This window comes from Aquarana catesbeiana, linkage group LG02 (genome assembly GCF_042186555.1).
Source record: "Aquarana catesbeiana isolate 2022-GZ linkage group LG02, ASM4218655v1, whole genome shotgun sequence".
Classification (NCBI taxonomy): Eukaryota; Metazoa; Chordata; class Amphibia; order Anura; family Ranidae; genus Aquarana; species Aquarana catesbeiana.
In genome coordinates this window covers 7,579,373-7,597,818 of record NC_133325.1, presented here as the reverse complement: position 1 = coordinate 7,597,818, position 18,446 = coordinate 7,579,373, and the positions used below count along the sequence as shown (strand labels likewise).

Sequence of the window (18,446 nt, the reverse complement as noted above, 5' to 3'; positions counted from 1 at the left end):
CATAAGTACCCCTACCATTTCACGAAAAAAGTGTCAAAAATGTTAAAAATGACAAGAGACAGTTTTTGACAATTCCTTTATTTAAATGCTTCTTCTTTCTTCTATCTTGCTTCATCTTCTGGTTCTTCTGGCTCTTCTGGTTCTTCTGGTTCTTCCTCCGGCGTTCTCGTCCAGCATCTCCTCCGCGGCGTCTTCTGTCTTCTTCTCCTCGGGCCGCTCCGCACCCATGGCATGGGGGGGAGGCTCCCGCTCTTCTCTTCTTCTCTTCTTCTGTTCTTCTCTTCTTCATTTTCTTCTCCGGGCCGCTCCGCAATCCATGCTGACATGGAGGGAGGCTCCCGCTGAGTGACGGCGCTCCTCGTCTGACAGTTCTTAAATAACGGAGGGGGGCGGGGCCACCCGGTGACCCCGCCCCCCTCTGACGCACGGTGACTTGACGGGACTTCCCTGTGACGTCACGGGGAATGCCACAGGGAAGTCCCGTCAAGTCACCGTGCGTCAGAGGGGGCGGGGTCACCGGGTGGCCCCGCCCCCCTCCGTTATTTAAGAACTGTCAGACGAGGAGCGCCGTCACACAGCGGGAGCCTCCCTCCATGCCAGCATGGATTGCGGAGCGGCCCGGAGAAGAAAATGAAGAAGAAGAGAAGAAGAGAAGAAAAGAAGAAAAGAAGAAGAGAAGAGCGGGAGCCTCCCCCCCATGCCATGGGTGCGGAGCGGCCCGAGGAGAAGAAGACAGAAGACGCCGCGGAGGAGATGCTGGACGAGAACGCCGGAGGAAGAACCAGAAGAACCAGAAGAGCCAGAAGAACCAGAAGATGAAGCAAGATAGAAGAAAGAAGAAGCATTTAAATAAAGGAATTGTCAAAAACTGTCTCTTGTCATTTTTAACATTTTTGACACTTTTTTCGTGAAATGGTAGGGGTACTTATGTACCCCCTTACCATTTCACACAGGGGGGGGGCCGGGATCTGGGGGTCACCTTGTTAAAGGGGGCTTCCAGATTCCGATAAGCCCCCCGCCCGCAGACCCCCACAACCACCGGCCAGGGTTGTGGGGATGAGGCCCTTGTCCTCATCAACATGGGGACAAGGTGTTTTGGGGGGCTACCCCAAAGCACCCTCCCAATGTTGAGGGCATGTGGCCTGGTACGGTTCAGGAGGGAGGGGGGGCCGCACTCTTGTCCCCCCCTCTTTTCCTGCGGCCTGCCAGGTTGCGTGCTCGGATAAGGGTCTGGTATGGATTTTTGGGGGGACCCCACGCCGTTTTTTTTTTTTTTTTTGGCGCGGGGTTCCCCTTAAAATCCATACCAGACCTGAAGGGTCTGGTATGGAATTTAGGGGGAACCCCACGTCATTTTTTTTTTTTTAATTTTGGCCGGGGTTCCCCTTAATATCCATACCAGACCTGAAGGGCCTGGTATGGAATTTAGGGGGACCCCCACGTCATTTTTTTTTTTTAATTTTGGTTCGGGGTTCCCCTTTGGGGAATTCCCATGCCGTTTTTATCAATGAACTTCTATGTGTATTGTCAGCAATGCAATAGCCGCGGGTAGTTTTAAATGAGTTTTTTTCCTTCAAAATGTCATTTTGCTGTCAGACTGTTCTAAACACAGGAAACATGCGCCCCTTTACAGGCACACTATAGACACCCCCCAGGTACGAAATTTAAAGGGATATTACACTTTTATTGATTGACTTTAAGTATTATTAAAATCACTGCTCCTGAAAAAACGGCCGTTTTTAAAACTTTTTTTTGCATTGATCCATGTCCCCTGGGGCAGGACCCAGGTCCCCAAACACTTTTTATGACAATAACTTGCATATTAGCCTTTAAAATTAGCACTTTTGATTTCTCCCATAGACTTTTAAAGGGTGTTCCGCGGCATTCGAATTTGCCGCGAACACCCCAAATTGTTCGCTGTTCGGTGAACTTGCGAACAGCCAATGTTCGAGTCGAACATGAGTTCGACTCGAACTCGAAGCTCATCCCTAATGCCAACCAATGAGACATCAGCCTGGTTTGATATACACAGACTGACGGGGAGCTAAAGCTCTCTTTCTGATAGACCAGCCAGCAGGATGGACCTTTGGTAAGGATGGGTAATTATGGGGAAATTTATGCCCTTTTACTTGTAACTAAATATGTTTGTAGGTTACTGTTTTAAGGAATATACTCTGTATTCCTTCATGTAAATATTTTATTTCAACCTAATATTTTCCTCCTTGGTGTAAGACTATAGATAGATGATTGTGTATTAGCCAGACTTTCAACTGCTTCCTAATAAATGTCATTATATCAGAACTTTCACTTCTGGTCAAAAGAACTCTCATTTAACCCACATCATATCTATGAGATATGAAAAATCCTAAATATAGATTTTTCAGGGTAACTGATGGCGTCCACAAAAGTAGAGTACAAGACTGAAAGTATTTAATATAATACCGAGATTTGTGTAATGCAGATTAAGGTTATTGGGGGGAATTTAAACTGAGTCAGTTTGTTCTGGAAGTTGGGGGTCACAACAGTTTTATCTGGGGAAAAAATAGGTAAATGTTTTATTAGTGGGTATTAGATGAACTGTAAAAAGGAGGGAGGATACACCACATATTTTGTTTTGCTTAATATCCCCTAATTTTAATTGAAAGAGTTCTTTGGAAGTACCATTATAAACGGCCAATGTAATGGGGAGGAAGTAACTTGGCGGTAAAATCTAACCAGTGTTTGAGTGTGCTGTATGGTGAGTACATGGGTTTCATGGGAAAGACACCGATTGAGCGTGGTCTTGGTTTTGTTGAAAAGGTTCAACAGATTTCTGTTTTAATTTAAATGGTGTGTCCACTAAAGGCATAATATTTGTGTGTAGGACAGTGAAAATAGCTACAAGAGAGTAGTTTGTTTGTTTTAGCTGTGGGAATTTACAAGCAGTAATATTCTCATTGTTGTCAGTTAAAGTACAAAACTGTGGAAGTCTTGTTGCTGAATTCTGAAGCTAATATCTGAGAAAGATTATTATTATAGGGTATAAGGTGCATTCAGCATACTGGATTATACCTTGACTTTTTTTTAAGGATAAACCCTACCAAAAATTCAATAATCAGAGTTTGTGGTAGATTCATTTTTTTTTTAAACTGAATTTGGTTTAACATTGGTGTAAACACGGCTGTGTTTACCTTTCTATTGTAAACCTAGAGGGCTACCCACCCTATTTGATCCTGGTGGCCTTACTATTGTTCCTATTGTCCCCCGGGTCTATTGTTTTGTGGGTGTAGGCTCAGACAAGGTAAACTACAGGATATTGTGAGTAGATTTGGTGTGTCTCCAGTAATCTAAAAGATTGTTTTTTTTGAGAGTTAAAAAAAAAAATATATATATATATATATATATATATATATATATATATATATATATATATATATATATATATTCTGAATTTTATTCTATTTGAGTTTCTGTTTATTGTTTTTTTCCCTCCTTCTATACACTAATCTCAAAGTGACTGTATAGTGCAGGGGAACATTTAACTTAATCTAGCTTACAAATTGTGCATATTATTTATTGATAATGGCAGCCATGTCCTGTCTAGAAAAGTTTGCAGCAATTTATACTCTTAAACATAAGAGCAATGAATTTGCCTGTGATGCTAGGTTACAAGGATCGCCAAGAATTATTTGAAGAACAATTTAAAACAACCAAAAAGGATAAAAAGCTCAAAGGTTTATCTGTAGCGGGCATATATTTTCGACTTGCATGGCTATGAATGCTAAAATAGAGCAATTTGAAGAAATAGTCTATAATAAAAATATTACAATTTCTGAGAGGGAAAAAGAGAATACAGCTTTACATAACCAAGTACAAACCTTAACTACCCTTAATAAAATGGTTAAGGCCTCACAGGAGGAAAATGTTAAAAATTACAAATTGGCTCAAAAAGAAGTGGTACAATATTAGGGATGAGCTTCGTGTTCGAATCGAAAGCATGTTCGACTCGAACATTGCCTGTTCGCCGAATTATGAACGATATGGGCCGTTCACGCCAAATTCGAGTGGCGCGTCACGGCCCATAATTCACTGCGGCATCGCGGTGCATTGCTGGCTGATGATTGGCCAAGCATGCACTATGACCCACATGCTTGGCCAATCACAGCGCCATCTGAACACAGAGCCGTAATTGGCCAAAGCCAAGGAGGCTTTGGCCAATTATGGCTCAGGGGGTTTAGTACACGCCCCACACTATATAAGGCCGCCTGCACGTCGGCCCTGTGTAGTGTGTTCCGGCGTTCAGACAGAGATAGAGAGAGAGAGAGAGAGGGAGAGAGAGAGAGAGAGAGAGACAGACAGTGTCATTTGATTTAAGTTAGAGTAGGCAGGTCGAGTCAGTTAGCTGCAGTTACAGTGTATTGTGTATATATATGCATCCCAGGTGTTGTTTGTGTGTGTATATATATATATATATATATATATATATATATATATATATACTGTATTCAGTTTAGCTAGATCCTGTTTTTCTCTTCCTAATATACTGACAGGCAGGCAGGTGTTTTTACAGTATTTTCAGCTACTGTACTGTGTACCCTGCACAGTCTGACCTACAGTATAGCAACCTGCAGCCAGGTGCTTGTGTAGGCTCATTGAAGTATTTCCAGCTACTGTACTGTGTACCCTGCACAGTTGCACCTACATTATAGCTACCTGAAGACAAGTGCAGGGGTTATCATACTAATAATACTACAGGCGGGTAGTTCATTCTGCTAGCTGCAGTATAATCGGTATATATATATATATATATATATATATATATATATGAGGCAGACAGCCAATAAAAGAGGGCAAGCAGGCTCTGTGTCTAGAGGCAACAGTGCTGGTCGTGGAGACGGTGCATCCTCATCAGCACGTGGCCGTGGGACACGCTTGGCCTTTTTTTCGGCAGTTGGCCGTGTTGAGCCGCAACATGCGGAAGACTTGGTTAGTTGGTTGACCAAGCAGTCCTCATCCTCCTCATCCTCTCTCACCCAGGCTTAGGGTACTTTGTCTGGCAAAGCAGCTGCCAACGTGGCCTCTTCCCTCAGCTCAATGGCATCAGTGACTCCTTCCCTAGCCCCACCATGTCCTCCTCAGGAGTCCCTCAAACTAGTTTGACCACAGTGTTGGGTATATGCTCCAGGAGGATGCCCAGCGTTTTGAAGGCTCTGATGATGGTACTGAGCTAGATGAAGGCAGTAACGTGAGCCCAAACAGAGGGGGTGTCCAACAAGAAGAACAGCAATCTGGCAGTCATGTTCCCCCTGCTGCAGCATACTGCCAGGTTTGCTCCAGTGATGAGGAGGTAGGGGATGATGAGGTCACTGACTCAACCTGGGTGCCTGATGGGAGAGAGGAGAGGGAGGAGGCACATCCCCAACGAGGCAGGATGCCCACCAGGGGCCAGCCTAAGGGCAGCACACTGAGTGCATCACACCTCAGAGCTCCGCATGTGCAGGGCGCTGCTGTCTCTGCGCATTATTCCATAAGTTCTTTGGTGTGGGCCTTTTTTGAGATGAGTGCATCAGATGGCACTGCTGCTATTTGCAACATATGTCTCACGCGTATCTCGCGTGGCCAAAACATCTCCGCTTGGGCACCACATGCTTGACCAGACATATGTTGACCTGCCATGCAGTTTGTTGGCAAGTGTACCTAAAAGACCCACACCAAAGAACAAAGAGGACCTCTCCTTACTCCTCATCAGCTGGGATCTCCAACCACACTATACCTTCAGTCCTCTCTCAGACCTGCACTAAGAGGAATGAAGGTGAAGAATTAGGTGTGTCACAGCCAAGTACTTGGGGGCAATCTGCTATCGGTACACCGACGTCAGATTGTACCAGGCAAATTTCCCTGCCCCAGCTGCTGCACCACAGAAAGAAGTTCGCTCCCAGCCATCCACATGCCCAGTGGTTGAATGCTAGCTTGGCAAAATTGCTAGCACTTCAACTGCTACCTTTTCAGTTTGTAGACTCTGCCCCCTTTCGTGAGTTTGTGGAATGTGCGGTTCCTCAGTGGCAGGTTCCCAAATGCCACTTTTTCTCACGGAAGGCGATTCCAGCTCTCTACCGGCATGTGGAAGGCAATGTCTTGGCCTCGCTGGACAGGGCAATCAGCGGTAAGGTGCATATTACCGCTGACTAATGGCCCAGAAGGCATGGACAGGGACGTTACCTAAGTTTCGCAGCGCATTGGGTGACTCTACTGGCAGCTTGGAAGGATGCAGGGCAAGGTGCAGTAGTGTTGGATGTTGTTCCGCCACCATGCCTCCAAAATGCCACTACTAGTGATTCTGACACACCTCTCTCCTCCACCCCCTCCTCTTCTTCTTCCTCCATGGCCTCTTCCTGTGCTTTGTCCTCGGAACCAGCGGTGCTCCGTAGGCGTTCAAGGGGCTACGCAAGTATGCAGGCCAAAAGATGCCATGTGGTGCTTGAGCTGTGGTGCTTGGGGGACAGGAGCCACACTGGGGCAGAGGTTCTGTCAGCTCTGCAGGGGCAGGTTCAGAGGTGGTTGACGCCACGCCAACTTAAGGCAGGAATGGTGGTTTGCGACGATGGCACCAACCTCCTCTCTGCCCTCCGACAGGGACAAATGACCCATGTGCCCTGTTTGGCTCACGTCCTTAACTTGGTGGTGCAGCGGTTCTTGGGCAGGTACCCGGGCTTACAGGATGTCATGAGGCAGGCCAGGAAAGTCTGTGTGCATTTCCGCCAGTCATATAATGCCAGTGCTTGGCTGGCAGACCTACAAAAGGAATTTAACCTGCCCAAGAACCGCCTAATCTGTGACATGCCCACCAGGTGGAACTCAACGTTGGCCATGCTGCAGTGGCTGCACACGCAGCAGAGGGTCATCAATGAGTACCTGTGTGACTATGGCACCAGGACAGGGTCAGTGGAGCTTGTTTTTTATCCCCACGCCAGTGGGCCATGATCAGGGATGCATGCACTGTCCTGTCACCATTTGAGTAGGCCACGAGGATAGTGAGCAGTGACAGTGCATGCATCAGTGACACTGTCCCCCTTGTCCACTTGTTGGAGCACACGCTGCGTGGAATAATGGACAGGGCACTTGAGGCAGACTCCAGACCGAATACCTCAGCAAACCTACACTGCATGGCCTCAATGATCCTGCAAAGCCCGCGGAAGGATCCTCGTATTCGTGATATCAAGGAGAGGGATCAATACTGGCTGGCAACCCTCCTTGATCCACATTACAATGGTAAGGTTGCGGACCTTATCTTGCCATCGCAGAGGGAGCAGATGATGAAACATCTTTGGGAGGCCTTGCAGAAAGGTCTGTGCAACGCGTCCCCAGAGACTGGGAGGTTACAAACTCCTGTTCCTGGACAACGTGTTGCTGAGGCTTCGGTCAGTCACAGAAGGAGCGGTGGAGAAGGTGGCCGTCTGACCGATGCGTTCAGACAATTTTTTAGTCCACAGCCCCAATGTATGATTGGTTCCAGCAACCATCGCCAGTGTCTGTTTTACATGGTGCAGGAATACCTAGGGGCAAGATCTGACTTAGACACCTTTCCCACCGAAAATCCTCTGGGTTACTGGGTCTTAAGGATGGATCACTGGCCAGAGCTTGCACAGTATGCAATTGAGCTACTGGCCTGTCCTGCATCCAGCGTTCTTTCAGAAAGCACATTCAGTGCTGCTGGAGGCTTTGTAACCAATCACAGAGTGCGTCTGTCCACTGACTCGGTCGATCGACTGACCTTCCTAAAAATGAATCAATCTTGGATCACCACCAGCTACCAAGCACCTGATGCTTATGTAACCGAATATTTTTTTTTTGAAATCTCAGATCCCTTCAAAGACTGCCTATGCTGATGCTGAATGACTATCCTGTTATGCTGAGTAATTATCCTCTTCCTCCTCTATGATCACGCTGATAGGTTGTAAGAACATTTTTGGTTCTGGGCGCCGCCACCAGTGCCTAAGGCCCAATTTTTCAGCCCCTATTTAACAGGGGCATGTAATTACAATTTTTGATGCAATTCTTTGTAGCATGGCTCGTTCCTGCGTTCCAACTAGAGTATCTGTGAGGGGTTGCAGTGTTGTCGCACCAGCACCAGTGCCTAAGTCCCAATTTTTCAGCCTCCATGGGAGGCGCCCCTGTGTCTGCAGCCTTTTTGCGATGACAGCCGTTATATATCTGAGGGCGGGGACACCTGGTGATGTGAACAGCTGACCCCGCCCGCCTCTGATGTTACGTGATGTCACATCACGTCAGAAGGGGGCGTGGTCACCCGCTTATGTCACCGGGTGGCCCCGCCCTCAGCTATATAACAACTGTCAGTGCAAAAAGGCTGCAGTCAGTGGGAGCCTCCCATTGAGGTGGAGTTTTTCTGTTTTTTTTTTCTCGGGTCGTCAGCGCTGTGATCGAAGATGGATCTACATCGCGGGACATTTTTTTTTTGTTTAATAAAGGAATTGTCCAAAACTGTTCACTATCGTTTTTCCTTTTTTGACACTTTTTTTGGTGAATGTGTAGGAGTACAATGTACCCGATACCCATTCACTTAGGGGGCGCAGAATCTGGAGGTCCCCTTGTTAAAGGGTGCTTTCAGATTCTGATAAGCCCCGACCCGCAGAATCCTACAACCACTGGGCAGACCCCCACAACCAGGTGCTTTTGGGGATGACCCCAAAGCACCCTCCCATGTTTAGGGCATGTGGCCTGGTACGGTTCAGGAGGGGGGCACTCTCTCGCCCCCTTTTTCCTGTGGCCTCTCAGGTTACATGCTCGGATAAGGGTCTGGTATGGCTTTTGGGGGGATTCCCACTTCATTTTTCTTTTTTTTTAATTTTGGCGTGGGGTTCTCCTTAAAATCCATACCAGACCTGAAGGGCCTGGTATGAATTTTGGGGGGTCCCCCATGCATTTTTTTTTAAATTTTGGTGCAGGGTTCCCTTAATATTCATACCAGACCCAAAGGGCCTGGTAATGGACTGGGGTGGATGATTTTTATGCATATTGCTGGGACCCGACAATACATTACAGTCGCGAGCAATTTTGAATGAAATTTTTTCCTTTAGAAATGTCATTTTGATGTGGTACTGTTATAAACACGGGAAAGATGCGGTACTTTACAGGCAGACTAAGGACACCCCCCAGGCACAATATTTAAAGGAATATTTCATTTTAATTGTTTCACTTTAAGCATTATTAAAATCACTGCTCCTGAAAAAAAACTTTTTTTTGCATTGTTACATGTCCCCTGGGGCAGGACCCGGGTCCCCAAACACTTTTTATGACAATAACTTACATATAAGCCTTTAAAATTAGCACTTTTGATTTTTAATTTTCGGGTCCCATTGACTTTTGCCTGTTCGCAAAACTTCCTCAGTTGTTTGGGTGGTATACCACACATAAATTGTACATAATGTCTGATATTTATCTGCCTTTTGAGAACTACCAATAGCTAATGTATATGCTACATATGTTTATTTCATGTGGTATGCCCCTTGTATTACTGTTATGATTATTCCTTTCCTTGTTTCCCCACCCATCCCAGTTTTTGCCAGGACATTCACTCTCAGGCTTGAGGGCTCAAATTATTATTTTTTTCTGCAAACTACGAGATGTAGTTTCCTAGGCAGGGGGAGGATGTAGCACCCTGATGTTTAGGAAGGGTTCTCCTAAATTTATTTGTCGAGTGATAGTTGCCTTGGCCAATTTTTAGGGGTCAATTGATCTCACCCTAATTCTGAAATTGCTGAACTTCTCTCTTCTGGCACTAGTTGGCCGGGTATCTGGTGACATTAGATAAGACAAGGGCATTGCAAGGAAAAATTAGGAATAGATGGGAAGTCTCAGACAATAGGCAGGGATTTTCTTGAATCCCTTGGCCTGCTGGGGGAGCCTATTTATTTGGGTGAGGTCAGGTGATCGGTGTTCTGTGCCACCTGGACGGCTGTCTGGGTGGATGTGTGTTGTGCTGCCCCGGGCTGCTAGGCCAGAGCTTGAGGCCTATCTCAGGGACGTCTGACTGCTAGGTTGTCTGAGAGCCTATCCAGAATCAAGAGAGCAGCATAGGGTTGGGACTACGGCTTGCAGTCCAACTAGAAGTGACGGTTCTGCCGGCCAGAGAACCAGTCGTGGATGGAGGTAGAGGGGAAGCTGTTGCCACTAAGGGACCAACCATCTTATTACCAGGGACCACAGTGAGTAGCTGAAGCAAGTACCAGAGTAGCATTCTCATCAACCGGGGGTGGTAAAGAATTGGGAAACTTCAGCAGGTGCCAAGCCAGGGACCCAGCCAGCGGAGGTGATGCTTGCAGAGAAGCCTTGAATGTCAAGCCAGGGACTGAGCCGGCCAGCGGGGTGACACTTGAGGAGTATCTGTGAGTGCCAAGCTAGGGACCCAGCAGGGAGGTGGGGGTGACGCTTGAGAAAGATACTGTGTGAGACTATTGGAAGAGCTCAGGGGATCCAGTGGCAGTGGATCAGCAAGTCTAATGAGAGAGACTGGGAGCTCAGTGGAGTGGACCCGGTTGCTCGGGACCTGGTGTGTGTGCCCATTGGCTGCGATGTCCGCCGGGCACCCGCGATTGCCCATTAACCGAGCAGGACCGTGGATCTGTGTGTGCAAACACACAGATCCACATCCTGTCAGGTGAGAGGAGACCGATCTGTGTTCCCAGTACAGAGGAACACCGATCGGTCTCCTCCACTTGTGAGTCCCCACCCCCTACAGTTAGAATCACTCCCTAGGAAACCTATTTAACCCCTCGATTACCCCCTAGTGGTTAACCCCTTCCCTGCCTGTCACATTTACACACAGTAATCAGTGCAATTTTATAGCACTGATCGCTGTATAAATGACAATGGTCCCAAAAATATGTCAAAATGTGTCCACCATAATGTCGCAGTCACAAAAAAAATCACAGATCGACGTCATTACTAGTAATAAATAAAAAAAATTTAAAAATGTTAAAAATGCCATAAATCTATCCCGTATTTTTAGACGCTATAACTTTTGCACAAACCAATCAATATACGCTTATTGCATTTTTTTTTTTTTACCAAAAATATGTAGAAGAATACGTATCGGCCTACTGAGGAAAAAACTATTTTTTATATATTTTTGGGGGATATTTATTATAACAAAAAGTAAAAAATATTGTGTTTTTTTTCAAAATTGTCGCTCTTCTTTTGTTTATAGCGCAAAAAATAAAAACCGCAGATGTGATCAAATACCACCAAAAGAAAGCTCTATTTGTGGTGAAAAAAGGACATCAATTTTGTTTTGGTACAACGTCGCATGACCGCGCAATTGACATTCAAAATGCGACAGCACTAAAAACTAAAAATTGGTCTGGGAAGGAAGGGGGTGAAAATGCCCTGTATTGAAGTGGTTAAAGAAGAAATAAAAGAGGATGATGTGGCGGATGGGGTGATGAAGGAGTCAAAGTTCCTAAAAGAACACAAAGATTTGTACCAGGACACCATGGTGGAGTCATCCAGCTACATGAACCCCCCAGAGAGATGTTTCCATCCTCTATATTCACGGGATTCCACACAGGAAGATCACACCATCGATCATTATTACAATGTTGGTGGGATGGAGCATCTAGAACATGGATGGGGATGTGTGGATTTTATATATGTGATGTCACAGTAATAAAGCTTATATCTTACAGATGATATTTTCTCTCAGTTTCTTGATTTAGAGTGGAGATCCAATCGATATAGAATTTGAGGTTAAAGCAGAAGAAGAAGAGATGTATGTGAGGGATGATCAGCAGTCTATGGAGGAGGATGGAATAACAGGGACATTTATAGAGGAGGACACTCCTACAGAGATCAGCACAGGTGGGTCATTACCACTAAATACATTCATCCCCCCATACTGCTCACTGATTGGTCCAGAGTAGGGTGGGGACTGGGTGATATCAGCCTGTAATACCCTGGTCACTTTCCTGAGCTGTGTTCCCTGTCCTGTATTCCTGTATTTCTCTCGGATAATCTTCCTTCTCTGTGCTGCAGACACAGTTCATGTATCTAGACTGGATTTATGGAGATTCTGGGGGTTCAGCTGGCAGCAAAATGTTGATTTTCTCTATAGGTGTTGCTTGTCTTAGACATCTGAGGTATGTGTCTTACATTCTGTCCCATACCCGGATCTAGCGAGATCTCTGACAGAGGAATTCTCCTGGGGTTACTAGTTCTGTTGTTTGCTGGCAGTGCCGGGTGGAGGGATATGTCTGTATAGCAGAGGTAGGCAACCTTAACGAGGAGGAGATCTACCTGAACAACATGGGAGAAGTCAAAGATCACCAGGCACAGTATTGCCCAGTGTCACCTCCTCAAACCTGATTTAAACCTCTAATTGCCATACTACTGAGTCACAATAGTGTGCATTGCACCGCAATCATGGGTGTAAATCAGGTGGTGAGGAGGCAACATATCATCTCCTCACCACCTGTCAACACACACTTGGATCACTTTTCAGAAGAGCAGCAGTGTACCGCATGCCAATTTTAACCCATTTAAGTAAATAAGAGCACTCTGCATGTGCCCCACAACTTCATGCTTCTATAAGGTCCAAAGGGTTAAAGCAGGTGGTGAGAAAGCAACAACGCTGCCTGCTTTAACCCCTTATTTTCTGTACTGCACAAGGTTGCAGGGCACTTGCAGAGTTGCCTCATTCACTTGAATGGGTTGTGCTTGGTAGGTTTGACACCCATCAACCATGACACCCACCAACCATGACACCCGCCAACCATGACACCCACCAACCATGACACCCACCAACCATGACACCCGCCAACCATGGCACCCATCAACCATGACACCCACCAACCATTACACCCACCAACCACTAATCATGTAACCCACCAACCACCAACCATGACACCCACCAACCATCAACCATGACACCCACCAACCATGATACCCACCAACCATCAACCATGACACCCATCAACCATGACACCCATCAACCATGACACCCATCAACCATGACACCCACCAACCTTGACACCCATCAACCATGACACCCACCAACCATGACACCCACCAACCATGACACCCACCAACCATGACACCCACCAACCATGACACCCATCAACCATGACACCCACCAACCATAAAACCAACCAACCATGACAATGCATATAACTCCTGCTGCGCCTATGACATGTGTACACCACTGGCCACTGCAGCTAAAGGGGATGTGGTTGGGGCAGGGGTGATAAAAACACATTTTTACTATGGGGTTTTACCACCCCACAAACAAATGTAAATTAACCCTTACTGTTCTGAGCCCCCTATAAGGCTGCTTTCACACTGATATGCTGTAGTTTATCTGCACCACAGGCACAGCGCAGTACATCTGCAATTTTCCTGGGTTAGCTGCGCTTTGCCATAGATTATTATATCCTGCAGGTTTGGGGCACTTCCTGAAAGCGTATCAAAACTCCTTCATTCAGAAAGTGCACCAAACCCGCAGGATATAATAGAAGTCTATAGATAAGAGCAGAAAACCCGCAGGATATAATAGAAGTCTATGGCTAAGTGCAGCAAACCTGCAGGATATAATAGAAGTCTATAGATAAGTGCAGCAAACCCCCAGGAAAGCTGCAGGTACACTGCACTGCACCCACGGTGTGGGTAAACCGCAGCACATCACTGTGAAAGCAGCCCTATATTAATATGCTCGGTGTATTGCTTCACATTGACCTGAAGATCTCTTCCTTCTGCTGCTGGCACCACTCTGGAGACCACTAGCCGGGATTAGAGGTGGAGTGCAGTTGGTATCACTCCATATGGCACTGCAGGTGGCACTACAGAGGAGACATTGGCAGGTCAGCAAGCCCAGACCGAGATCTACCAGTCAGGTAGTCGTGATCTACAGGTTGCTGACCCCGCTGTATAGTCTCAGACCCAAGACAAGAAGAACTCTCCACATAGTATAGATCTATAACATCTCTCACTTTATTACATAGAAATATCTGTCACACACATCGGTAGACATGCACAGTGTATCTCCTCGGTGCTCGGTCCAGCCGCAATGGGCGTGATGACGTTAGATTGTTATGCTCCGCCCAACGTGCTGACATCATCACATCAGAGATTGGATCAGTGATCAAGCCCCTGATGACCTCATTTGTGGTGTGGTTTTTGTATATGATTTAAAGGGCCAGCGCTGCATATTGTGGAGGAATTCTGTCATACCTCATATCTGGGTATTATGTGAGCAGCTTCCTGATTACTTATTTCATTTCAGGGTGGAATCAGATTATAGTGGTTTGATTTTATATCTGATGATGTGATTGGAGCACGGACGTTTACATGTTGATAATAATGTGATAACATCCTCAAACTTTGGAACCTTAAACAGAAAGTGATAATGAGGGAGGAGTCAATAACTCAATGATGGTGGTCTTCAGGATCAGTCCAGTCTTCATCTTGGTTGTTCTCCCCCCATCCTCACTCTCTGACCTCTGGTGGGGCTCAGCCCCACTGTTATTCATGACTAAATCATGGACTAAATCAGGGAGTTCAGTACTTCTTGTGTTGGGAAGATGACAATGAGTAATAGAGGGGGTGGGGACACTCGTCCTATAATCCCCTCATCACTGTCACTCCTATAAAAGACAGTTCTCGTTGTGTCCTCACTCTCTGACTAAGGTCCATGAATAAAGAAATGAACTGGTAGGAGATCAGAGGACCCATTTACTAGTTACCTTGAGGGGGGAATTGTAAGATCCTCAGAGACAAAGCTGCCTGATATGGGCGGAGTCCTGGTTTAGGGGAACCAATCTGCTCATGTCTAGTAATAATCTTTGTATTTCTATTTTAGTAGATGGACGGGAGATGAGGAAAACCTCAGAGGATTGTCTCACTTTGTCTCCAGACTGTAAAGTAGAAGATGAGGACATCACACAGTATAGTCCAGGAGAAAACCCGACTACCTCAAATGTCCATCCGGCACCACACAGTGTAGATGGACCATCGTATTCCTCTTATCCTGAGGAACCTCAGACTGTGAGGGACGGTGCCGTCCTTCCAACAGATAAGAGATTTTCCTGTACTGAGTGCGAGAAGTGTTTCCCTTCTAAATCCAAACTTAATGAGCATACAAAATCTCATACAGGAGAGAAGCCGTATTCCTGTCCTGAGTGCGGGAAATGTTTTTCACAGAAGTCCCATCTTTCCACACATCAGAGATCTCACACGGGGGAAAAGCCGCATTCCTGCTCTGAGTGTGGGAAATGTTTTTCATATAAGTCCAATCTTTCCACACATCAGAGATCTCACACGGGGGATAAGCCGTATTCTTGTCCTGAGTGCGGGAAATGTTTTTCATATAAGTCCGATCTTTCCAGTCATCAGAGATCTCACACAGGGGAGAAACTGTATTCCTGTTCTGAGTGCGGGAAATGTTTTTCACGTAAGTCCCATCTTTCCAGACATCAGAGATCTCACACGGCGGAAAAGCCGTATTCCTGTCCTGAGTGCGGGAAATGTTTTTCAGACAAGTCTTATCTTTCCACACATCAGAGATCTCACACGGGGGAGAAGCCGTATTCCTGTTCTGAGTGTGGAAAATGTTTTTCACAGAAGTCCCATCTTTCCACACATGAGAGATCTCACACGGGGGAAAAACCATATTCCTGTCCTGAGTGCGGGAAATGTTTTTCAGACAAGTCCCATCTTTCCACACATGAGACATCTCACATGGGGGAAAAAACATATTCCTGTTCTGAGTGCGGGAAATGTTTTTCAAGGAAGTCATATCTATCCACACATCAGAGATCTCACACGGGGGAAAAGCCATATTCCTGTTCTGAGTGCGGGAAATCTTTTTCACAGAAGTCCTCTCTTTCCACACATGAGAGAACTCACACGGGGGAGAAGCCGTATTCCTGTTCTGAGTGCGGGAAATGTTTTTCATGGAAGTCCTATCTTTCCACACATGAGAGATCTCACACGGGGGAGAAGCCGTATTCCTGTCCTGAGTGCGGGAAATGTTTTTCATGGAAGTCCGATCTTTCTAGACATCAGAGATCTCACACGGGGGAGAAGCCGTATTCCTGTTCTGAGTGCAGGAAATGTTTTTCACAGAAGTCCAGTCTTTCCACACATCAGAGATCTTCCTGTACATCAGGGATCCCACACAACCCTCGAGGTGTATTAGTGACTTGAGTGCGGGAAATGTCTTCTATATGAATGTTGCTGGACATCACAGCTCTCATGTGGGGAAGAAGCTCACCCTGATATACACCTCAGATATACTCCATGGCTGATCTCCATCATATAAGAAGCAGGGTGATATATTTGTGGTGAGTGTGTGAAGGGGGGTGTGAGTCCCTGGATGTCCTTTATTATTGGCCCGTACACAGGGAGGACTTGTCTCACAAATATCCCACTTATATTGTGTTTTATCACTCCATGTCAATGTGCTATGTCTATCTAAACAAGGATGGACAATGTCACTTGTCATTTGTAACACTTTGTATTTTGTAACTGATTGTTCAATAAGAGAACTTCCAATAAAAATGATTAAAATAGAAAAATGGAGTCATTGCCTTTCATTGATATGTGATGTAAGCTTTGCAAACACTTAGTGTTCTAATTTTTTTTTAATTGTTGAATGAATATGACAAGAATTCACTAAGCTTTGAGAAATGTTGTCCATATTTTACTTCATTATGGCTTCATTATGGCCACTAGAGGGAGCTGACCATCATAGGAAATCACTTTGTTAACCACTTCAGCTCTGGAAGGTTCCCCCCCCCTTCATGACCAGGCCATTTTTTCTAATTTAGGGCTGTGCAAATAGCGCATATATATATATATAATATATATATATATAATATATATATATATATATAATATATATATATATATATATATAACTATATATAGTATATATATATATATTATGGGATATATACTGGAATTTTTTTTATTACTATTTTTTTATTATACCGGTAATGGTGGTGATCAGTGATAGTGTGGTGGCAATCTGACAATAACTGACGCTGGGTGGGAACTGACTAGCTGACACTGACATCACCAGTGACACTAATTACAGAGATCAGTGATAATACTATACACTGTCACTGTACGAATGACACTGGCTGGGAAGGGGACAAAAACATCTAGGGGCAATGAAAGGGATACCTATGTGTCTAACAATGTGTAATGTGTGTACTGTGTGCTGATTTTACTAGAAGACCCCTAACAGAGGCGGCTCTCTAATTAGGCGAAATAGGCGGTGGCCTCAGGCCTCGCAGTCATAGGGGCCTCGCACAGCTGGATTGTTTACCTAATTAGAGAGCCGCCTCTTCCAGCAGCAGAGATCTCCGTCCCGAGTCCCCTCGCCCTGCTACAGGGAGAGATAACAGGCGGCAAGTGAGACCTGTGATCGGAGCTCACTTGCCGCCTGAGCTTCTGCTCCTCCTCCTCCCGCCCTCTTCTCCTGTGTCTGCCCCGCCCACTCTCCTCGGCAGTGTTCTCTGTTCTGTCTCAGAGAAGGGGATGTGTGGGCGGGAAGGTTCAAGCTGGAAACCAGCAAGAGAAAAGGACAAGGGGAGTCTGATCCATCCATGCCATCCATCCCTCCTGCCTCCCAGTGAGTACACTGATGTAGGGGGATGTTCTTTCTTCCCTTCCGTCTCCACCCCCTTCTCTTTCTTTCTCTTTCCTTCGATTGTTTCCCCATCCCCTCTCTCTCTCTTTCTTTCTTTCTTTCTTTCTTTCTTTCTTTCTTTCTTTCTTTCTTCTCTTTCCTTCATTGTTTCCCCATCCCCTCTCTTTCTTTCTTTCTTTCTTTCTTTCTTTCTTTCTTTCTTCTTTCTTTCTTTCTTTTCTTTCTTTCTTTCTTTCTTTCTTTCTTTCTCTTCTTTCTTTCTTTCTTTCTTTCTTCTCTTTCTTCTCTTCATTGTTTCCCCATCCCCCTCTCTTTCTTTCTTTCTTTCTTTCTTTCTTTCTTTCTTTCTTTCTTTCTTTCTTTCTTTCTTCTTCTTTCTTCTTCTTTCTTTCTTTCTTTCTCTTCTTTCTTTCTTTCTTTCTTTCTTTCTTTCTTCTTTCTCTCTCTTTCCTTCATTGTTTCCCCATCCCCCTCTCTTTCTTTCTTTCTTCTTTCTTTTCTTTCTTTCTTCTTTCTTTCTTTCTTTCTTTCTTTCTTTCTTTCTTTCTTTCTTTCTCTTTCTTTCTTTCTTCTCTTTCTTCTTCTTTCTTTCTCTTCTTCTTCTTTCTTTCTTTCTTTCTTTCTTTCTTTCTTTCTTCTTTCTCTTTCCTTCATTGTTTCCCCATCCCCCTCTCTTTCTTCTTTCTTTCTTTCTTTCTTTCTTTCTTTCTTTCTTTCTTTCTTTCTTTCTTTCTTTCTTTCTTTCTTTCTTTCTTCTTTCTCTTTCCTTCATTGTTTCCCCATCCCCTCTCTTTCTTTCTTTCTT

General features: G+C 45.3%; 2 pseudogenes; one reads left to right on the top strand and one right to left on the bottom strand.

The window, feature by feature from the left end:
* LOC141126578 (uncharacterized) overlaps window positions 1-18,446 on the bottom strand; it is a 1,610,887-nt pseudogene that overhangs the window by 791,618 nt on the left and 800,823 nt on the right.
* LOC141126608 (uncharacterized) overlaps window positions 1-18,446 on the top strand; it is a 191,012-nt pseudogene that overhangs the window by 73,732 nt on the left and 98,834 nt on the right.